At 31.9% G+C, this 25,073-nt stretch overlaps 1 long non-coding RNA gene across 11 annotated transcripts; it reads left to right on the forward strand.

Moving 5' to 3' along the window:
* Positions 1 to 4,253: 4,253 nt before the first annotated feature.
* Positions 4,254 to 10,074, forward strand: LOC145121062 (uncharacterized). Of its 11 annotated transcripts, none has more exons than XR_013714484.1 (8): positions 4,254 to 4,504; positions 5,921 to 6,050; positions 6,139 to 6,193; positions 6,288 to 6,370; positions 6,453 to 6,518; positions 6,613 to 6,876; positions 7,178 to 7,268; positions 9,971 to 10,074. It is a non-coding gene; the product is annotated as an uncharacterized LOC145121062 (long non-coding RNA). The 11 variants fall into 11 exon arrangements; XR_013714483.1 differs by lacking the exon at positions 9,971 to 10,074 and adding an exon at positions 7,408 to 7,625; XR_013714485.1 differs by lacking the exon at positions 9,971 to 10,074 and adding an exon at positions 7,418 to 7,625.
* Positions 10,075 to 25,073: the final 14,999 nt, after the last annotated feature.

The following is a 25,073-nucleotide window of genomic DNA, read 5'->3' on the forward strand; positions in this document are numbered from 1 at the left end:
AATATGTACATATAACAAATAACTAGTCATATATAAATATCTCTTTTATATAAAACTTCCTTTTATACAAATAATCTCTAAATATTTTATTAAGATATAAATATAACTTATAAATAATCATATTGTATGATATATTTCTGTAACATCCTGTTTCGAAAAAGATTCTTATTTCAGGATTATGGACAATAAATGGATCGATTAAAGGCCTTGGGCTTGAAGGTAATAGGTTTTAGACCCTATTGGATGTTGATAATATTGGTTAGGTTATCTAAGCCCTTGGTTTGTGTTTTGGAGCTAAGAGGTAAAATGTGAAAAGTTATATGTTAGGCTTATTGCATGGATTATGGTTTTTAGTTCGACTTGTTTTAAGCAAAAATTAACTAGATAGAAGTGTGGGGCTCGTTAATACTTTCCATGGATATAAAGATCATCGAAAATGGAGTTGAAACGAAGAAGTTACGGTTGTTTGAACTTGAGGTGGTTTTGGGTGAAAGTCGTGGCCATGGCGTGGGGGTCAGAGCCCACAGCGTGGGGATCAGTCAGACCCAAACCCATGATTTTTTTAAGGTTTTCAACATATTTAAGCTTAACGTTCTGCATTTTTGAGCATTTTTTCAGCCTCCATTATCTCTAGAACCTCTTGGGAGAAACCCTAGCCTCCACCTTCAAGATTTTAGCTTCTCCTCTCTTCTCTCTCCTCTTTAGGATGCTTTATATGTTATTTTGATGGAGCTTAAAGGTAAAGAAGGTTCTTTTGGTTGCAATGAATGATTCTTCAAGTTTGGATCCAACAAAGCACTACATTTCTGGACCATTATGAGTATAAAGTTCTGATCTTGCTATGTAGTTCATTCGATATTTTCATTTGGGGTTTTTGGCACTTTTGGTCCATTTTATAAGTGATCTTGGAGTTGAGTGGGCTCCAACATTTTTTAATCAGTTTGGAATTTTCTTAGACCCCATGGACTAGGAAAGTTATGATCTTTTGCCTTCCCTTTTAGCCATGCAAGTTATCTTGGTCCTTTAGGACATTTTGGTGTATTAAACTTTAGATCTTGAAAGATTGTGCATTATTATGGATAAAGTTGGAAACTTTATCCATCTAGACATCCTGTTGATTTAGATCTAAAAGTTGGAGACTTGGACTTAATGGATTAAGTTGAGAAAGATGCATTTTAGGTCCCTTTGAGACTTAAAGTCTAGATCTTGCTGGTTTGGACCTTCCTAATGGATAAAGTAAAAAACTTTATCCATTAAGACCTTGAAAATGATTAGATCTGAGCTTTGGAGCTCTTGGAATTAGAAGACAAGGACTTAAGCCATTTGAACTGTTCAGTCCAGTCCCCACAACATGGCTTTAGGCTGCCACGACATGTCAACTGGGGGATTGGCGACTTTTTTTAGCATTTTGTGCCCACAACATGGCCAAGGAAGGCCACGATGTGGAGGGCTAATGATTGGAAAATTTGACTTTGACTTTGACTTTGACTAGTGACATGTTGACCAGTTTGTCTTTTGGTCAAACTTGAGTAGATTTGAGCATTCGACTAAGGATTAGTCTCGGTTTGGTTTTAGGAAGTTTGGGCTGACTGTTCTGATGCTGAGGTAGCTCTTGGGCTTCTGTTGAGTAGTTCAAGTGAGTCTTCTCACTGTGCTTGTGGGTTAAAGGCACCAATGCCAGCTCACTGAATTGTGTATGTAGGATACTAGCTACCTTTGTGACTCTTGCATTATTACATAAATAGGTTGAAATAAACACCATGGTTGGGCCCATTATTATATGATTGGGTTGAAATAAACCCTAAGGTTGGGCCCCTGGGCTAGGCCCATGAGTATGTGATGGATTGAAAGAGACCCCAGGGTCAGGCCCAAGGGGTAGGCCTATGATTGTATAATGGGTTGTAATATACCCCACGGCTAGGCCGAGTTGTATGTTTGGTATGTGGTACTTCTGGGAACTCACTAAGCTGTGTGCTTACAGTTTATGTTTAAAATGTTTTCAGGTGCATCTGGTTTCAAAAGAAGGGCCCGAATTGATCGCACTGCATCCCCTAGAGATTATTTCGCAATGATTATATATGATTTTACTATGATGTTTTGAGAATACTTTTACTCTGATCGTCTTTTGGAATAATGACTGAATGGTTTTGAATGAATTAAAAATGAAAATTTTACTCGTTATTTTTGGGACGTTACAAGTTGGTATTAGATCTTTGGTTTGAGGGATTCGGGCATACTCTCGGATGTGGCTGAACTCAAACTGAGGAATTTGTAAACTTTTTGAAAGAAAATAGTTTTTTAAAATGTTTCTACAAAGAAAGGGGTGTAATGTGTCAGCTTATGGTCAAAATCTGTACATTTTACATTTTGGTTTCTAGGTATGGGTACCCTCAAATGTTGATTATGGAAGTATTGTTCATAGCAGACTCGGGTTTGGCAGTTGTCCTTGTTTATTGGGAGTTCAGACATCAGAGCGGTATTGTTTAGTTGTGTGGCTTTGGATATGCGCATATTCTAATTTTGGCATGTCGTGTCGTCAGAGTTGGTATTTGCATTGATCTGACTAGGGTCTTAGCAGCATTTCTGGATAACTATTATAGTTTTATCGGGCTAGTTACGTATTGGTGAAATCTGTTCAGTTTCAATCGAGGGGTAGGATCTTGTTTTAGTCATTTATGAGGATGCTTCTGTTAACGATTGAGGTTCTTCATTTCGTTAGATCTACTTGTACTTCACCCTTTGGGTAAGGTGTGAGGAAAAGAATGCAATAGATCCGAGGTTGGTTACGAGTTCTCTTAAGGGTGTGTCATGTGGTAAGTTCATTAAATATTGTTGTGAGGGGTGTATGTGGACTGAGTATGCTAGAATGAGAACACTTGGCTCGGGTTATTGGCATGGTTAGTATTTGATTTATAGCTCTTGAATTGGAACAAGATTGCAACCGCCCATCTCATTCTCTGGTTGTTTGCGACCATGTTGTTGAATGGTTTTGCATTGGTAGCAGCCTGTGCTGTGGCAGGAATTGTGCGTGATAAAAGGGTATGACCCGTGTTGTGTTTGGTTAGTGCTGATAGGAATGTTGATTGGGTTCCTGCAAGTCGGTGGGTTGATGGTTGTGTATCTTTAGGCCCCTGAGGTGCTAGTCATGAGTCTTCAGGCCAGTGGTCGAATGACGGAAACATGGGTGTAGTACCATGAGCTTATCGTTTTAGTGGTTAGAAGGTGTCACGATGTATCATGAACTAGTGGTTGTATGATTCATATGGGTGGGACCCAGTAGTCATTTAATTGAGACTCTTAGGTCTCAGATCGTTAATCTTATTGGCATGGTTGGGTGTCAGTGCATTTTTGGGTGTTGGGAGACTCAGTGACCAGGTGGTGTGGATCATATGGATAGTAAAAGTTTGTTTTGGTTGATGTATTAGTTGTGCATCAGAAGTCGCTTGATGAATGTTTGCAATTGTGGACCCCGTTTTCTCATGGGTTGTTTATTAGGAGTTTGGTACCAGTGTTAGGTATTGGTTCTGAAATCTAGAGTCACAAAGTTCGTTGTAAATGTCTCGAGTGATTGTCAGGTGGATGTACACCTGAGCTAATAAGGGTTTTAGATGCAAAGTGATATTCCTGGTTTGACCGTCATTACGTTCGTGGGTGCAGCAGGTTGGTTGAAATTTGTGATAGGTATGTTTTAAGTTTTCATCTGCATTGTTGGGTGGTATTCCTGGTCAGCGACTAGAGATAGGTACAACGAACGGATGATCATTACTCTTAGAGTATGGGTTCTGGATTTTAGACCGATGGGTTCCTGGTTTTGGGGGTTTATTGATGGAGTTAGTTGTAGTTCTAGTTTTTGATAAGTTTCCCGTTTTGTTTGGTTTTCACTGGAAGTTTGGTCTTACAGTTGGGAAGAGAAAGATAGTGGTTGCAGTTGAGTATTTTCAAGAATATTGGGTTGTTTTTTGGTAACTGTGGGTTTCCGAGTGATCTCTTGAGTTTTCTATATAGATGTTAGCACTACAAACAAAATGACATTTAGTGGCATACACTTTTAATGACATATCATTTTTATGCCATTATATTATATAAATTAATAGATTTAGTGACACTTAATATTTTATGACACTAATTTTATATCATATAAAATTTTACATGCTAAAAAATGTTTTATTATAATTTAACATATTCCATTTTGTGCCACTATAGATTTAGCCACAGTAGATTATGGATTTTAGGATCAATTTACGTGCCTCCTTTCTACCCGCCTTTAGATCCAAAAAAATCAGTTGGGAAAAACAAACCTAACCGATGAATATCTGAATCGTAATGGAAATATATTCATATATCTCATTGAATATTTCACTGATTAATAATGGCAATCCCTCACTAATCTTCACCTATCGTTTCCCTACATGATTTTTGTCTCCCTCGTCCGCCCTGCTCACCCTACTCTGACTGCTCTTCGTTGTTCTAACTACTCCGCCATTATCCGAATTACGAGATGAAGGTACATATCGTATTTCATATTTGTATATCGTTTAATCAATTTCAAAATCACATGATGTGGATTCTAGAAAAACGAAATGGAGGAAGTACTTACAAATATTGTGTTGATTTCAGTTCCCGTCTTCGATTGACAAACTACCACATAATTCCATCAATTCTACCTTTACTCTTTGAGTCTTTGGTTGTTGATTCTTTAGTCCCCAAACGGATTTAATTTGCTACAAGAACTCTCCTATTTGATTCAATTGTTCGATTGAAGGGATATGAGAAGGAATTGGAGTAAACGACCATACTCCTCCCCAAAACCACCGTGAACCAGCAGCGATAAGCCCTAAGTCTATTATATGAAATCGATAACTTCAGATTACTTATTGTTATGGATTCAACATTATTTTTGTTGTCCCTACAAATATTGGTTACTAACTCCTCCCTGCTCCAACTTTTTTAGCTTATGCAAAACCATTGTTGAATTTATTTTCTAATGTTTTCCTCTTCTGCTTGCATTTATCAATATCCATGTTCATGTTATTTAATCTATCTGAAGTTTCCGTGTATTATGCACAATCTGGTGAGCTTTTTGATCGTATTTTGTCCCATAATCTTTTGCACAATCATCCTCACATTCTTTGTCTCTTTCTAAAATTCTCAAGTAACTCAATTTCTAAGCTCATAAACCAATTTTAAGTGCAATTTTGTTTATTAGTTTTGATCAGATTCAGAATGTCAATTGTTAAGTGAGAATGCTGCTTCCACAGACAGTTCATTATAACTTAACATACATTGATATGTTTTGTGTAATTTTGAATATTCATTGTCTAGTTGTTAGCAAATTTTAATAATGTTGATTTGAATTCTTTGATCGACTATTTAATTGGAAATTGTAGCATTTTTAATTTGAGTTCATGGTTGAAGGAAAAGTTAGGGTTTTAGTACAATATCTAAGAGCATTTAGGTCATATGAATTAGAAATTGGATCTTGTAGAGATCGTTATTAAGTTAGGATGATGTTATGTCAACATTTTATAGTTGTTTTTGTTTTGACATAATTTGGAAGGTCATAATATGAGGCTTATGCTAATGGTTGATCAAATATATCATATTGCTTGTCCTGCTTCCCTAATTTTAGAAATAGCTCCAAGTCACGAAGTTTGTTGTTCTTCACAAGGGGACAATGAAAAAATCCATTGTCATATAGTGTCACTAGCTGAAAAACATGTAAGTAGAGATGAAATTGTGCATAATATTAGGAATGAAAAGATACATGACCAATTTGTTATGGGAAATGATGTAAATGTAGTAGGAAATGTTAAAAGTGTTGGTGAGACATTGGATATGAAGGGTAAGGATAGAATTTCTTAAATTGATGAGTCAAAGATGTCGACCTCAAGTATTGATGAAAGTGAACTGATTTATGAAGGTCAGGAACATATATAGGAAACAATTACTAAAAATTATGAAAATGGAGAGCGGAGAGCTAGTGTATGAAGATGAGATTGTTTTAGCAGAACAAGTGGACAAGGGCATAGATGGTATTACTCCAAAACAAGGTAAGAGTATTACTTTATTTCATTTCTTTTATAAACATTTTCTTTAAAGTAATCAGTTCATCTTTTTCTTCTTCTTTATTTTAATAAGGGTAACTGATTAGGAATTTTCTGAAGAATAGTGCTAGTCAGTTGACTATATATGGGTATGTGTTATGTATTAATGAATGCATACTTTATGTTTTTGTAGTAGATAATATAAGGTAATTATTATTTTATTTGTTTTTTTTATGGTTGCAGGTTAAGGTCATTGCAAGAAGGTCAAAAAGAATGTGAACTTTGTGTGTTTTTTCTGGAATAACCACTTCAACATAATGTTTAAGGTTGGTTTAATTGATCATTCCATTCCATCTATTATAGATCAATATAGATTCAGTGTTTATGACTATGACTGGTAATTTTAAGGAATTCAATCTTGAAAGTCAGAAATGCCACTCATGAGATGCACATAATGCATTGGCTAATACAAGTGTATGTAGCTTTTCAATTATTTATATAGCAGCAATAATATATTTTCATTAATGTGTGTGGATATGATCATATTAATATAATTTTTGTATTTCAGTACTATCTTGCAAGCATTGACAATTCAACACAGGAGAACGCCGACTTTAGCTAATTCTCTAGTCGCTACCTTTTATTTTGAAATTATTTTCACTTAAAAAAATAAAGAAAAATAAAATTAATGTTTTTTTTTTTATCATAGCAGCTATGATCTATAATTGACTATAACTCTTCAGCAACAAGGATTTGAGCAACAACAATAGCTTCTATGACTGCCACCATGTAATGACACCGTTGGAGAGTCGATGCTTGTTAGAGGTCCCATGTAAATGACCATTTTATCCTTACATTTTTTTGTCATGATATTCATAAATTTCAATGCGAGTGGAGTTGGGAGATAAAAAGGACAAATATTAGTGTCTTAATTCACTAAGCTAGTTTGTTTTTTCTTTTTGGATTAATCATTTAAATCATTTTATCCAGATTAAGTCCAAAAACACTAAACCCCAACAAGTTACGATTCTAGAATTCATGTTACTTATATAGAATAAATAAAGTATGTTGTTATTTCTTGCAATTACGCTTATTCTGGAAGACTAAAGTACCATTACCTGTTTAAAATGTAGTTTGGAATGATGCTTAAGTCATAGGTTTTGATAACAATACTCTGGTGGTAGAATACACAAGGTGGAAAAATATATCCAACATATAGAAATGGTAAATACCTTTATGCTCTTTCTTTTTCCAGTTGTTATTATAGACACAATTGATTTATGCTTGATATTTAGTTATTTACTTATTAAAGTATGCATTGTTCTACTGTATTATGAATTGTCTTTATTTATTTTTTGACAAGAAATTACTAGTATTGATTCTAAAAAAGAGCCAACACGAGGTGATTCAAACTAGCATGAATTTTGGGAAATAAGTTCAACCATAATGAAGTTTTAAGGTTTTTTTTTTAATTATTTTGTTAGTGATTTATGTTTAGCTGTATACTTTGTTCCACATTTGGGCTTATTTGACATTTATGTAGACATTTGATTCAATGAAGTTTTTATTATTTTCCATGAATGACAACTTAATTAGTTTTTATATTTGATAGTATAGCTAAAAATGTGTATATAAGTAACATGAATAATGTGTCACAAATATTTTAATGTATTGTGGCAAATGATAAGTTCCACTAAAAGTGGCATAAACTCTAGATTCACATGAGTAATTACCGGCACAAAATATGTCTCAAAATACATTTGGTCTACCATGACAAACAAAAATGTGCCACTAAAATCCTAAAAAACTGCAGCGGCAAAACCAAAAAGTGTCACTAAAGTGTTTTAGTGGGAGCACTTCTAGTGACATTTTTGAATTGTGTCGTTGAATCTCTAACAACCGTTTAATGACACTTTTTTGGGTATTTAGTGGCACATTTTGTGTGCCATTAAATGACATTTTATTTGTAGTATTAGATTTCAAAGTGGTTAGAGGTATCTTATGGAATATGTGGCGTTGTTTTCAAAGATTCTAACAAAAGTGGATTTCAAGGACGAAATCCAATTCAAGAGGGGGGAGTTGTAACATCCTGTTTCGAAAAAGATTCTTATTTCGGGATTATGGACATGAAATCGATCGAGTAAATCCCTTGGGCTTCAAGGTAATAGGTTTTATACCCTATTGGATGTTGATAATATTGGTTAGGTGATCTCAGCCCTTGGTTTGTGTTTTGGAGCTAAGGGGTAAAATGGGGAAAGTTATATGTTAGGCTTATTGCATGGATTATGGTTTTTATTTCGACATTTTAAAGCAAAAATTAACTAGATAGAAGTATAGGGCTCGTCAATACCTTTTCGTGGATATAAAGATCGTCGCAAACGGAGTTGAAACGAAGAAGTTACGGTTGTTTGAACTTGAGGTGGTTTTGGGTGAAAGTCGTAGCCATGGCGTGGGGGTCAGAGCCCACAGCGTGGGGATCAGTCAGACCCAAGCCCATGATTGTTTTAGGGTTTTCAACGTACTTAAGCTTAATGTTCCATATTTTTGGACATTTTATTAGCCTCCATCATCTCTAGAACCTCTTGGGAAAAACCCTAGCCTCCACCTTCAAGATTTCAACGCCTCCTCTCTTCTCTCTCATTTTTAGATGCTTTTTATGTTATTTTGATGGACCTTAAAGATCAAGAAGGTTCTTTTGGTTGCAAGGAATGATGCTTCAAGTTTGGATCCATCAAAGGCACTACATTTCTGGACCATTGTGAGTATAAAGTTCCAATATTGCTATCTAGTTCATTAGAATTTGTCATTTAGGCTTTTTGGCACTTTTTGTCCATTTTATGAGTGATCGTGGAGTTGAGTGGACTCCAACATATTTTGATCAGTTTGGAATGTTTCTTGGACCCCATGGACTCTGAAAGTTATGATCTTTCGCTTTCCCTTTTAGCCATGCAAGTTATCTTGGTCCTTTAGGCCATTTTTGTGTATTAAAGTTTAGTTCTTGAAAGATTGTGTCATTATTATGTATAAAGTTGGAAACTTTATCCATCTAGACATCTTGTTGATTCAGATCTGAAAGTTGGAGACTTGGACTTAATGGATTAAGTTGAAAAATATGCATTTTGGGTCCCTTTGAGACTTAAGGTCTAGATGTTGGTGGTTTGGAACTTCCTTACGGATAAAGTTAGAAATTTTATCCATTAAGACCTTGAAAAGGATTGGATCTAAGCTTTGGAGCTATTGGAATTGGAAGAAAATGAATTAAGCCTTTTTAACTGTTCAGGCTAGTCCCCACGGCGTGGCCTTAGGCTGCCACAGCGTGCTGACTGAGGGATTTGAGACTTTTTTTTTGGCATTTTGCGCCTACGACGTGGCCAAGGAAGGCCACGACGTGGGAGGCTGCAAATTGGCAATTTTAACATTGACTTTGACCGTTGACTTTTTAACTAGTTTGACTCTTGGTCAAACTTGAGTAGAATTGAGCATTTAACTAAGGATTGGTCTCGGTTTGGTTTTAGGAAGTTTCGGCTAACTCTTCTGATGTTGAGGTAGCTGTTGGGCTTCTGTTGAGTAGTTTAGATGAGTCTTCTCATTGTGTGGGTCGAAGGCACCAATGCCCGCTCATTGAATTGCGTATGTAGTATGCTAGATGTCTTGATGACTCTTGCATTATTGTATAATTGGGTTTAAATAAATCCCAGGGCTAGGCCCGTTATTATATGATTGGGTTGAAATAAACCTTGGGACTGGGCCCATGAGTATGTAATGGGTTGGAAGAGACCCTAAGGCTGGGCCCCAAAGCTAGGCGTATGATTGTATTTTGGGTTGGAATATACCCAAGGGCTAAGCCGAGTTGTATGTTTGGTATCTTGTAATTTGGGGAACTCACTAAGCTTTGTGCTTACGGTTTATGTTTAAAATGTTTTCAGGCGCATCTGGTTTCAAAAGGAAGGGTCCGACTTGATCGCACTGCATCCCCTGGAAATTATTCCGCAATGATTATTTATGATTCTAATATGATGTTTTGAGAATACTTTTACTCTGATTGTCTTTTGGAATAATGAATGTATGGTTTTGACTTAATTAAAAATGAAAATTTTACTCGTTAATTTTGGGACGTTACAATTTCATAAGTTCTTATTTCTCCAATAAATATTATTTCTATAAATAATAAATTCCCAATTAGTAAAATATTATGTCCATGAAATAATAATTTTCCAATTAAATACAAGTGTTGATATATTTATTAATAACAGGGTCGGCCTTATATACATTTGAGTAAAGGTAGGGCTTAGGGCCCCAATTTTTAAGGGGCCCCACTTACTTCGCAATCCAGTTTCACACGTTTACTCTTCTGTATCGATCACCCGTCTGACTCCCCAAAAATCAAAAGTATTGATCAACTAAAATCGACGATTACTCTTCCTATTCTTCTTCTTCTCTACGATTACACTTCTGTTCTTCTTCTTCTCCATTCTCGAACTCTGATTCTCGGTTCTAGGCATCTCCGATCTCGATTCTAGGCATCTCCGATCTCGATTCTTCCACAATGATAGGCGCTGAAAATACCTTTTGTTCTTCGGTTCTTATTCTTCCTTCTTCATTCTCGGTTTCTCCATAGACTCCATTGTTCAAAAATCATTGATGATTTAACTATTCAAGGTTGTCACTGGACATTGAAACGGTAATGTGTTTGTGTTTTCACTTTTCACTTTTGATTTTTTTCATTATATAGGGTTAATAGCCGATTAGGGTTAATCTTTTCAATTATATTTTTGATTCTAGATTTCATTGTTAGCTGCTGATTGATTACTACTGACGTGAATCAAGTTGGAACGAAATTTTCAGTTTTCTAGATTTAAGCTTTACATTATCGAGGGTGGTATAATCCTAATCCATATCTTCTACACTTATACCAGTTGTCTTGGTGATTGTTTATTGCATCTAAAAAAGCTAGAAAATTTAACTTTATGTCTTAAATTTATTCACAAATCATATATACATAATAATAATCAAAAAATTTAACTCCGTCATTTATAAACTTTTTAGTTTATTATTGCTGATCCTACGCCTGAATAAACGAGGATGGTTTATAACATTGAGTATAGTAAATGCTAAAGGGCCTCAAATTTTTTGTTCGCTTAGAGCCCCCAAACTGGTTGAGCCGGCCCTGATTAATAATCAAATTATACTAGTAAATAATCAATTGATGGTAACTTTCTATAAGGTGTGACCCTATAGGATCATATATCATTAGCAATATCGTTGTATAATGACTCTTTGACATACAAGATCTTTCACTTTTAAGACAACTTCTAGGAAAAAACGGATTTGCTATTTGAATTCCCAGACTAATCTGGATTCGGTCTACTGCCTAAACCAATTCGTTTTGGTCAAGAACCGGTTTAACCAAATCCGATTTTCGGATCAAACCGATCTTAAATTGAGGATCCAATTTTCCTTCCCATCTCTACTCCTCGTGTAAGGACTTCACATTTGGAATATTCTAAGATGTGAAGATGATATAATGTTGAGGAAAGGTTAAGGAACTTCTACTTAATGAAATCTCAAAATAAAACAGAAGTATAGACAAGACTGAAGATCATGAGGTCGAGCATATCACACCATTGCTTTTCAAATATAAATAGTACTTTAAGTTCCTCGTTAGATAATCAATTTTCAAGATTGAAGTGTTTACAAAAAGACTTTAACATAACTAGTAAAAAAGCCCGGGCTTCGCCCCGGGTCGTTTTTTTGTTTTTAATTTTTTGGTATTTTATTATACCAGATTTCACAAAGATTACCGAAAATAAGTTGTGTACAATTTAAAGAAACATTTAAACTAAATTCAGTTTAGATGACATTGTTATAATTGGGTATAATTTTCAAAGTACCATGGTTTAATAGGAAGAAAATCAAAGTAGGATGCAACAATAAACATGCAAACTACATTGCTATTTCTTGCTCATAGTACAGAGTAATGTTCATAGAAGTTTGACTTATGCGTAACTAGAGGTATAATATACTAATCTGTAAACATTTTACACTAAGATATGAAATTGGGAAGTAGGATGTTGTAATCATTAAAATTTAATTTACCATACTAAACTATCTTTGGAATGAAATATATGTTATTTACACGAAACTATGAAAGTAGAAAGTAGGATGCTATAATATAGTAATATGAAAGTACGTTGCTATTGATTACCCTCGAAATCATGACTCGGTCTGTAGTAGGATACTTCTCATTCTAGAAGAAAAATTAGCAACACTTTTCCCACCTTCTGCTTTCATAAATGCTTTCATGAATGGATCTTTTTATGGAGATCCCGTATATTTGTACACTTTTTATATATAAAAAATAAATATTTTCATTATTATATTAAAACTCATGAAGATAGCAACATGTGATAAATTTAACTTTTAGCTTATTTTCTGAGACAACTCTAGATTATAGAAACATAAGTGATCTATGTGGGGGGAAAAAGATTACAGTAAAGGTCCCTATGCAAGAAAAAGATTACATAAATGATCCTATTTTAGATTTTTTTATAGAAATTTGTAATGTTTTACTTTGATTTCTTTTTGTTATTCGGACAGTCTAATTTGAAAATCTACCAAATTATGAAATATTTTGTGTTTTGTAACATACTTTTCTTTATTAGGGCAACAAACTTCACATTTTTTTGTTGTGGGTATTTTTCATTTTCATAAAGGTGTCAACAAATTACATTACTATTCTAGTGGATCTCACACAAATATTTGACTAAAACATGAAAAAGAAAACCATACCTTTTGTTAGTAGCTAACATCAGTGACATTAGCAACAACATACTATGGTTGTAGCTCTGGAGGCAAGACTACAAAAGCACATAACCAATGATTATCAGAACATCAAATATCTTTGTATTCTAACCAAGTGTCATATTCACCATTAAATCCTTTAAATAATCATAAAATCATGGAAAAATAGTAAATGATCATGAAAAATTCTTGAAATTTTTGTATAATTGATTCACTTTACCCCTAAACTATAAAAAAATATTAAATGCCACTTTTGATAAATAAAACCTGGTTTTTGTAATTTAATTATGTTTTACACCAAGAAATTATATTTAAAATAGAAAATCATAATTAAAAATCATAAAACTTTTTATTTGTGTTCCAATTGCAATTAGAGACTTCCAAAAAATGTTTCATGAATTTTAGATATGCATAAGTATTTTTTACCATATTTAACCACTTGAACCCTCACAAATTCATGGAAAAATAGTAAAAAGTTAAAGAAAATTATCAATATTTTTATACAACTGTTATACAATGTACATAAGCTGGGAATTATATCAAAAGTGTTTTTCAAATAGTGGAGTCTAATTTTTGGATTTATGGATGTTTAATCTTAGGAAATTAAAAATAAATAGCAAACAGTTGAAATAAATCCTCTGACTTTTTGGGTAATTTATTTACAATATGTTGAAGCTAGGAAAAATGACCAATGAACTTCGTAAACTGTAAAACTCATTTTTATGATTTTAGATGTGTTTAATGTCAAGAAATTCGAAATAAATAGTAAACAGTAAAGAAAAATTGTTAAAACTTTTATTTGAGATTCTAATGTAATAGAAGAGGTTTGGGTAGTTTTTCATGAATAATGGATAAGTGAAACTATTTTTCCCCGATTTAGTCCATTAAATACACAAAAATCATGGAAAAATAGAAATAAATTATGTAAAGTTCTCAAAATATTTATCTGAGTATTATACAAGATATAGAAGCTTTGAAAATTCTTATATGTTAACTTAATATCTTATAACTTGGTTTTATGATTTATTTGAATTAAACACAAATAAAATTAGAAATCATAGCAAACAGTAACAAAAATAGGTGAAACTTCATGGGAGATGTTTATTTGCTTTATGGGTCATCCACGAATTGTCTAGGATTTATAGACCTCAGAAAGTATTTTATGTGAATTATTGCTCTATTTTCTTACATAAATTACAATAATTCGAGAAAATTAATATTTTCTGAAAATTTCTAGATCACCTTATTTTGTTGTCGAGATTCTGTGAAAAACTGGATTTGGGCAGAAAAGGAGTTTTTTTTTCAATAAATCCTTTATGGACATATTTGAAAGCTTTTTAACAACATACTTTGATCATCTAGCATCGAAGCTTGAAGATTATCACATGTATTATGATTTGAAGACCATGAATGAACTTATTTTGTTCAAAATGATTTTTTCTAAATGAAAAACTTGAATGCATGTGGTTTTTGATCTTTAAAATTTGTAAAAACTCAAGTTTATGGATTTGATTTACGTTTTGGTCATTGGATTTCACCTTCTAACACCATGCATGTTGTTTTTGGGTGAAATCCTTCCACCATCATCATCAAATTCGACATGCATGAACATGCATATGAATGTTTATAAATAATGGTGTAGAAGAGGGAGAAAAATGCAAGAAAATTTGAAATTTTTGAAAGAAAAGTGAAGAAAATGTAAGGAAATTGATTTTACCTTGAAGATCAACTTCAAATGATGAAGATTGTTGAGTAAAATGAGGGATATTTTCTGGAAATTTCGTGGGTTTTGGAGCTAATTCATAGAGGGAAAGAATGGGGGTTTTAGAGAGAAGAAAAAAAGAGTAAAGAGAGATTCCGTCTCTTTGGATATCTCACCTCTCTCGTCGTCTCATTGGGGTTTTACTCCACCAAAATTACACACCAAACTTCAGAAATATATCTTGATTTATGAACAATTGAGTGGATAAATCTCTCCAACAGATTATTCTTCTAAGCTCGTCATATTTAGAGAGAATGAAGAGAGAAAATTTTAAAGAGAGAGAGAGAGAGAGAGAGAGAGAAGTACAGAGGTAGAGTGAAAGAGTGAGTAAAATGATTGAGTGTTTTTGGGAAGAGCTTTCTTAGGGAGAGGGGGCCGATATTTGGAGGTAGGAGGGGGATTCTCTTTTTTTTTTATTATTTTATTTACTCCAAATTTTATAAAGTCTTTTTTTTCAACTTTTATAAAACATGCACTAAGCCTTAAATTGTTTTATAAAATCCTTGATTTTTCACTTATAAATTAATGATAAATGTTGGTACATTAAACTATAATTTCCTTGATTATATTTCACAACTTGATTATTATAATTTGATATTATAGAGTTTATAAAAATTTCTGTAGATTTTAAATGTAAAAATTCATAAATTTAAGTTTTTTAGGACTTTTTAGAGTTTTAAGAAATTTTGTAAATCTTTGGATATCAAAATAAATTGAATCTTTGAGGCTTCAAATATTTTTGGGTTTCCTAACTCTTATTCAAGTTAGAAATAATGTTTGTAATTTATTTTTTTTCGGTTTATTGGCATTTCTATGTACTGGTTCCGAGATTCAAGTGAAATTGAAGAACCAGGTATACTAGTCCTAGTTTTCAAATTTGACTTAAGTTCCTACGAGACTCGGACCTAACTTCTACTACTAGGTCAAGTGCATGTTTTGACTACATGAATGTACAAAGATGGATAGTCTCTACAGTTAAATTAGTTGTAGAATTTACATATCAATGTGAAATCTAACTACATTATCCCTCGTTTCTAAATGTTTCCAAGTTTCTAGTAGGTTATAACTTAGCTTCAAGTTACTAAGTATAGGATGTGTCGTGCCTACATGTGCAACCAAGTTTATTGAAATCTATAACTGACTCGAATTTTGACGGTTGTCATAAGTTGTCACATGATTTGTACCTTATACATGATGCTCTGACTTGGTACTTAACAATACTAAGTGATGATTGACTTTTATCACATCCTTATGAGAGTTCCTTAATATATTAAACCGAATTTAACATACAAGACTAGGATGGTGAAAATAGTCATTTTTTAGCGAAATGTTGAGTAACTTACTTGATTAAAAAGTTAGAGTACTTAACTGAAATATAAATACTTCTTTAATGTTGCATGAAGTAGGATATTGGTTTCAGGAATGACAAATGACCAAGTTGAAGATAGTGAAACGTGCTGAAATGGAGCTGAAGTGCAGACTTCTTAGGATTGACTCCTATGAAGTAGATGTGAAAGGATATTCAACTGAGAAGCAGACCTTTTAAAATTAAGGAAAATAAAGGGAAGAGATTGAATGATATGCATGGTGATTTGCATATGTCAAAAACGTCATACAAGTAATTGGAGAGTGATTGTCTCCATACCACCAGAGTAAATTCAGTTGTAGCATGGCATGCTAACTGAAAACTAGAAGAAATATATACGAAGAATTTGGAAATAGAATTGTTGTTGAATACACGATCAAGACTTTATGAATCCATATCATGTAAGCCTTAGAGGATTGTTGTAATATTGGAAGTGTTGATAAGTGAGTATAGTTTTTTTTGGTGATTATATGCAATTATACTGCCGAACAAAATCTTGACGATAAGATATTGCTATCTTTTATCATAAAATGATTTATTACGATTGAAATGTAGAGGAGAAGAACTTGTTATTGTACATATAAAATTCTAGTAAAGGAATTCCTAAAAACCTATTTGATGTTGATTATTGACGCTAAAATAAGGGAGTGCATACTTAAAACATGCTAGGGTAGGCATATGCGCGAGACGGATCCAAGAAGATTGTTGGATTAAGGTGTCTAAGTTCATAACTAAATTGATATATTCTTGTATTTATAAGCAAATTCCTTATTGAGTTTCATTCATAACTGGAACTTGGTTAGAATGACATTTGTATAGAGATGATAAAATTATTAGTTTATTATATGATTAATAAATTGTAACAAAAAGTTTTTTGATATATTATGTGATTAATATATTAACTAAAAATAGATAGTTGATTTGTAAATTTGTTATGTGATTAATAAATCAATATGAGATCAATAGTTATATAAATGATTGTTAATTTATATGATTAATAAATTAATATGAAATCAATAAGAATTAATTAATTATTAATTAGAATTAATCGAGAATTAAATCGGGATTAATTGTAACTAATTAAAGGTGCAATGGTTGAATTGTAATTGTTCTTAATTGAGCAAGGAAGGAAAATTCTAGAAGCCTGATGTGTATTTTTAATGCACTAGTTTGTTATTTATAATTCCTAGTTTATCACATCTAAACCACACCTTACAGACAGTGAACCTGATCTAGTATAATATATTTTTGATAGGCAAGGATGTCAAACTCAAGGGGAACGGTAGTGAATTAATATTATAATTTTTTTATTATAGACCGACTTTATTCGCTTGGTCGAAATAGATAGATATGAGATTGCTGTTTTTTATTACCGAGGGCAAGCAGCTAGGTTACATTAAATAAAAGAAAACAATAAAAAATAGGGTTTTATTACCAAATAAACAACTATTGTCGATAAACTGATTGGAAAAGAATCATTTCAGGTACTTTGGTTCAAATTAGATTGCATCTTAAAATCATGGATAATTACATTAGTGCAATGATCTTTTATTCATTATTCACCGATTCCTAAATTGATTTATGTATTTAGTTCATACAAAAAATACTAATGACTATAAGGACTTTTAATTTCATCGTCATGAAGTTAACTATCCCTAAATTCATTGTTGATGGTAAGATGGTAATCTTACACTTTCCATTATGAATTGAAATTAATTCTTTCAATCTTCTGATGAAATGAATTTTCTCCATGGAAAATATTTTTCATATATGAATTTAATTTGTTAGCAAAAGTTGAACCAAACATAGGAAAAAAGTGAATTGGATTCCAATGAACCAAACAACCCTTAATTTTCTTCCAATTTGAGAGGATTTAAAAATAATGAACAAAATTTTTAATTTAATTTAACTCTAACCCGTTAACATGAAACACAATTTACTTTCGTATATATTATTTTCTTTCCTTATTTTCTTTTCTATTTTTTCATTTCTTTTGCTGGCTAAAATTCGGTATCAATGTGCATCACCCGATAACACAAACCTTATACTTTTATTTAATTTTTCTTTCCTCAAAACTTAAGATATATATTTTCTTAAAAATACCGTACAAATAGGACTTGACGACAAGGAATAAGTCATTTGAAAATAATAATTTACGCTTCATGATATTTAAAATTAAAAGAATGAAGGAACAAACATAGTGGACCCTCAAGAAAATTGTGCCTCCATTGCTCCCCCTTAAAGCTAAGAATAATCATTATTCTCGCTTTGATTTCTGAATTACATCGCTTAATTCATTTTCATCACCTTTTATTTGTGTTTGGGTGTGTGTTTTCTAATTCAAGCTTGCGATTCATCCAAGCAACAGTCTTTCAATCTTCACTATCAAATATGGTGAAAGATTTGCATCAACCTACACATATTCTCTCCATTAATTAATAGTCCATTTCACTTGTCACCACCACACCCCCAACATCTTTCACTCTCTTGTTAGACTTCTAGCATCCATCATTTTTCTTGTATATTTCTAGTGCTACGGTTTATTAAATTACATTTATACTTATGCAACGTAAGTCTTCTATATATGGTCGATGAATGAAACGCATGTTTAATTAACTTTCCGTTCATAGAAAAGTTTAGGTCATGACGACTTCTAATGTGTTTCTATTATACTACATTTTTACTTGATAAATATTAAGAAATGAAAAATTATACTGAACTAGGCCGTTTGTTAATCAGTGGTCATAATCTACTTCTTTTTTCCTTACTATTTCTCAGTAATTTCTTCATCTAGATATCATTTTTAAAGTTCGTCAACAGTGATACGTTTTTACACATTTCCTTAACTATTAGTCTATTACACTACACCCACTGAGTGAAACACTAAATTAGACATCCGAATTCCAACTCCTAAGAAATAATTAATACAACTTGGCATTTTCTTAACTGTTGCAATATTATTTCATTTTCATATACAGAATGCGACCTCCAGTTCCTAAGAAATAATACAACTCGACATTTTCTTAACTGTTGCAATATTATTTCATTTTCACTTACTAAATGCGACCTCGAGGTTCTAACTTATAAAATCGTATACTTAAATTGCTTCAAGGATTTAAATTGTGTTACTTTTATCGCTAACTACATCAACAAAATATGTTTTTTAAGACTCAACGACTACGGCATTTTTAAAATAAACATGCTCTATACTCATGAGTATACAACCCGATGCAAAATAGAAAAGGTTGGAGACGTGAAGAATATGGTAACCATGGCAATTTTGTGGGTTTTATGGAACTACATAACCATAGGATGTTCAATAACAAACTTAAAAACAAGAAGGAATTAGCCAATGAGGTGCAATTTCAATTTCATGCATTTTTTGGATTAAGAATTGGGTTTGCGTATAATTTATATACCTGTAGTTGCTCGCTAGTTTCTTTTTAATATATTCCTTTCTTGTTGATAGAAAAAATATCAAAATAAAATATGTCCTTTGAAGTGAATGTCACCGAGGTTTAATTAATCATTTTATTCTGTACCTAAAATATGAATATATATATGTCCTATTAGAATTTTATGGATCAAATGAACTTCATACTCAATATAATAAACTATATTGTTTTTCAGATAACTAACCATTTTCAACTAATGGAATGTTGTCTACTTATTAAGTAACTACATGCTGGTGGAAAGGGGTTCCTTTGTTACTAATTATGGAAATACATTTTTTGTCCATTCAACTATAACTTTTGCTGTATACCGAAAGAGAAATATTCAGTTCGATAACTTTGTAAGCGCTAACTAATTTGCGGTTAATATATGATGTTCTTGTATCAAGAATCACAGGATTTCTTCAATATTGAAAAGCTACAAGATATTGTAAATTTCTTATATTGTACGTTGTTTATTACTTATCCTATTATAACTTTAAATGTGCAACAACACAACCATAGGGCACAGATTTTGGAATTAATATGAATACATATTTGCGTATCAATTTGTTAAAAAATATGATAACTGTATCAAAATGTATAAGTATATATTCTAATATAATAATAATAATAATAATAATAATAATAATAATGTAGATATGTTTGTAGAAAAATAAATAAAGATCACAATTAAGATAAATTAAATATTTTTCTATTTTTTTCCCTATCTATCTTCCTACCAAGATCATAATTAAGAGAAATTAAATATTTTTCTATTTTTTCTTTTTATCCGTCCTCTCATTATTTTTAGATAATCACAAATGTAATAAAAACTTATTAATTTTGTTAAATACGACAAGTGTTATAATCTTAATTGTGTAGGAAGATTGTATGAATAAAAAAGTAGAAGGATATTTTATTTCTCATTAGTTGGTGCTTGATAACCACCATCGGGAATATATAGTTTAGATGCCTACAATTTTAATTAGTGAAATGTCTATTTCATAATCATATCATACTATATTATAAATGAAACATTTTTTCTTTCATCATATTCATTTGAAACTTTCATGCATTTTTCCTTTCACCACATTCATTTGAAACTCCCATGACTTTTCAGTTTCTTTCTAATAATGATTATAAGTTGGTTAATAAGATTAATGAATATCAAACCTAAAGTGTAATCATATATAAACCAAATTTCAATATTAAAAAAATATATTTACTTCTACTTATAAAATTATGTTTTTTAACTTTTTACATATTATACTTAACTTATTAGTTTTAATATATTGTTGGATGTAAACCATTATCATTTTAAAGCTACAACTTTTAAACAGTTTGTATAAAATATTTAAATTATAAATTTAAATATAACATTACAAGACCAACTTAAATATAAATTTTAGTTTAACTTAAACAACCCAAATAATATTTTGTAAATAGTTAAAAGTGATAAATTGTAGTGTCTTTCTAATAATTATTATAATTTGGTTAATAAGGTTAAATAAATATCAAATCTAAAGTGTAATCATAAATAAACTAAATTTCAATATTAAAATAATATATTTACTTCTACTTATAAAGTTATGTCTTTAACTTTTAACATATTATACTTAATTTATTAGATTTAATATGTTGTTATATGTAATCCATTATCAATTTAAAGCTACAACTTTTGAACAGTTTCAACAAAATACTTAAACTGTTAATTTAAATATAACATTACAGTGTCAACTTAATTATAAGTTTCAGTTCAACTTAAAAAACCCAATGAATATTTTGTGAATAGTTAAAAGTGATAAATTGTAGTGCTAAATGCAAAAACTAAATTATAATCTCAATTTAACTAAAATATTTCCTAAAGATATTTGTATAATCGTTAAAAGTTTTCAAATAAGTAGCTTAAAATAACTTACAATAACAATAGTTAAAAATAACTCTATATAAATGATTATATTGTTACCTTTAAAATCAAAAAACAATGTCTGTGTAACATCCTGTTTCGGATCGTCTGTGATTTAGTGTTCGTGGGCTGCAACCCGGGCATAAGGAAGCCTCGGGGCTACGACGAGTTGCTAGAAGCGTAGGGCTTCTCGTCACCTTTCCGTGGATATGAGGTTCATTGGAAACGGAGTTATACCGAGGAAACTATGGAAGTTTGAAGTTTTGACAAGATAGGTACTTTATTTGATAAAGGTGGCAGCTAAGTACGCTGGGTGTACGTGTGTGTACACTTAGTGTACTCATGTGCGTGAATTTGAAGCGGAGTCACCTAGTATGCCGGGCATAAAAGAGGGTACGCTGGGCATACTAGGCACATAATGAAAACCCTAAATGAGGGGGTGTCCCTATATAAAGAATAAGATGGCCTCATTCCTGGCCACCATCTTCAGACAATAAACCCTCTCAAACCCTAAATACTCGTCCATTGAGCTTGTGTGACCATTTGTGAGCTATTGAGTAATCTTGTGTTTCTTTGGAGTGAAGAAGGAGCCTTGAAGAAGAAGGAGTGGGATTCCAGGATTTGGATCTGAGCTTATCTGAGTTGGAAGCTTCATGTTGAGGTATAAAGCTCAAAGCTTTCTCACTCTTTTGATTTGTGCATCATTTTAGTGTATTTTAGGGTTTTAGTCCCAAAGTTGGAGACTCTATGAGATATTGAGCTCCAAAGATTATTATCAGCTTCTTTGAGTGTCTATAGTGGTGTAGAGTCATAAAAATCGAGACTTGGACGTTTGAATCAACCCATGCATGAGATATGAGCATTTTGAGATAAGAGAGTGAGAGTTTTGGGTGTTTGTGACTTTATCAGCCATGCAAAGGCTTAAAGTCACAAGCTTTACGGGGTAAGAGCCATTAGGGAGCCCATATCTGAGATTTGAGTTAGGTCTTAACGGGTTAAGACCAAAGGAGTAAGAAGAGCAAACCTGGACGTATGCTGAGCGTAATTCCAGTACGCCCCGCGTACTGCCCAAATGTCCCCGATGGCCAAACTGGATTTGTGTGTACGCTGAGCGTACCAAGGGAGGTACGCCTCGCGTAACCTCACTCTGGACTTTTGGGTTAAGTCTCATTTTGGGCCTTAAGTGTTGGGCCTGGAGTTTGGGCTTGTTGTACTGGAGTTTTAGACCAGAGGAACATATATATGTGCATTGGGCCCTTGAGTTGGGCTTGTCACTTGGACTTGAGAGTTGGGCCTCGGGAGAGCCCATTCATTATTGGGCTTTGGTGGGCCCAATGAGTTGTAGGTTATTGATGGGCTAGTTAGTGGACTACCTTTAGACCTAAAGAGTGAGGGTTTGGACTTAGATCTTAATTGGCTAATTGTGGATTTTGGTCCAGTGTTAGAGGCCGGTGTGCAGCAGCAGCATCTATAGGAGCTGTTCATCATCCGAGGTGAGTCTTCTCACTATACTTACCTAGTGTGGTAACATTTGTGCGACCGGAGGGTCTTATGTGCTTATATTGAGTATTGTGATATCCTGCATCACGTCTATGTGTTTTATGCTGTGTATTATTCTGAGCTTGCTGAGTTAGGACCGGAGGGTCCACCCGAGTTGTAGGACCGGAGGGTCCCACTGAGACACATTGACCAGAGGGTCTTATCTGAGTATAGCCACAAGAGGCTAATGAGATATGTGTGGTATTTTGCGGAACTCACTAAGCTTCGTGCTTACCATGTTATGTGATATGTGTTTCAGGTTCTTCTCAGGATCGCGGGAAGGTGCCGGCTTGATTGTACACACAAGAGAATGAGTTATGTTTCGAGGATCCTGGATTATTAATCACCCAATTATGGACTTGCGTTTTGTTAATTAAATAAATGGATTTTTGTGAATTGTGTTATGAGAATTATGTGACTTTAAAATGAAATTTTTTTTTGAAAATTTACGGTGTTACAGTCTGATGTTTTAAATAATTATAATGATAGGAATTAAAACGTTAAGAAAATAAATTTTAAAATATTAATTAACAATAACAAAAACTATAAATAACATTAAGCCATATATTATATTTAATTTTATTCATGAGTCACTCGCGGGTAGAAGTCATTCAAACGATTGAGATTATACAATTATAATAGATGTATATATTATCATATAATTCAAAATAATCAATATATTATATCAATTTAGTATACAAATTATCATATCAAATTTAACAAGAACGTTATTGTTATATTTTAAAAAAACATATATTTGTAAAAATTTCAACTATATAGGTATTTCTGCGCAACACGCGAGCATTCGCCTAGTATCTTATAATAGAAGCATTTTTCTAAGCACCACATTGATTTGAAACTTCTTTGTTTTTTCATATTTTCAAATGACTATATTTCTAAGCACCACATTGATTTGAACCTACTTTGTCTTTTCATATTCTCAAATGACTTTTCAAATTTCTTCTAAGTAATTGATTTAACATTAAACACCAAACATGCTATATAAACTCTTACATGTAAGAAGGATGTCATAAGAAAATGAAAAGAAAATTTTTCAATAGACACAATTCTTTTAGAACGTATTAGCAGTGATGGAGTCCATAAAAGAGCTCTACAAGTCAAGGTTGTGGATGAATGTGTCATTTTTTACTCATAGTTTGATCGTGTTATATTTTTTTTCCAGTCGTGATGTGCAATCGAGTTGTGGTTTGCAATTTTCGAAGTTACATGTGAGAACATCATCATTAGTCTATTTGTTTTTATCTCTTCGTTTTTGTTATGAATATTTCAATATACTTTGTTTTTTCTTAGATTTCTGTTTCCTTTTACATTTACATTTGTACATGTATAAAAGGTTGTTTGAACCACATATTGTAATTGATTAAAGCAATACATGTTAAATATATTGATATGCTCCATAATTTGTATCATAAAAGCTTAATTTCAAGTCCATCGTTATAGCAAGTTGTACAAATCTTATATGAAGTGGCCTAAAATGAGAAGTTTACAAGCTTAACAAAGTTTCTTTCATAATTAGTTTAATTTTATTAATAATTTTTTGTTGTGAGCCTTAAAGGCATCAAACATGCTATAATGAGTTTTTATATCAACTTCGTATAAATATAATTATTTCAAAGTTAATAATAGCAATATGATTATTTTAATAGCATGTGTGTATCTTTCTTTCTCTCTCGCTCTCTGTGTGTGTGTGCGTATATATATATATATATATATATATATATATATATATATATATATATATATATATATATATATATATATATATATATATATAAGGTTCTATGGAAAACAAAAAAACCCTAAAAAAATCATAAAAATCATAAAAATGCATAAAGAAAATACTTAGAGATCACAAAACTTTTTTTTGAATTTTTTTATCAAAAAATCACAGATTTTAACATAAAATCGCTGAAAATGTTTTTGAAAAAAAAAATTTACAAAAAAAAAAAAATTGATTATTTTTTTTTTCCAACGAAATTGTCAAAAAGGCTGCAATTTTTTGATAAAAAAATTAAAAAAAAAGTATTGTAATGTCTAGGTATTTTTTTTATGCATTTTTATGATTTTTAGGGTTTTTTTAGGGTTTTTTTGTTTTCCAAATAATATATATATATATATACATATATATATATATATATATATATATATATATATATATATATATATATATATAATATGTGTCTTCTATATATTTTTTGTA

This window comes from Lactuca virosa, chromosome 6 (genome assembly GCF_052849685.1).
Source record: "Lactuca virosa cultivar CGN04683 chromosome 6, Lactuca_virosa_CGN04683_v6, whole genome shotgun sequence".
NCBI lineage: Eukaryota > Viridiplantae > Streptophyta > Magnoliopsida > Asterales > Asteraceae > Lactuca > Lactuca virosa.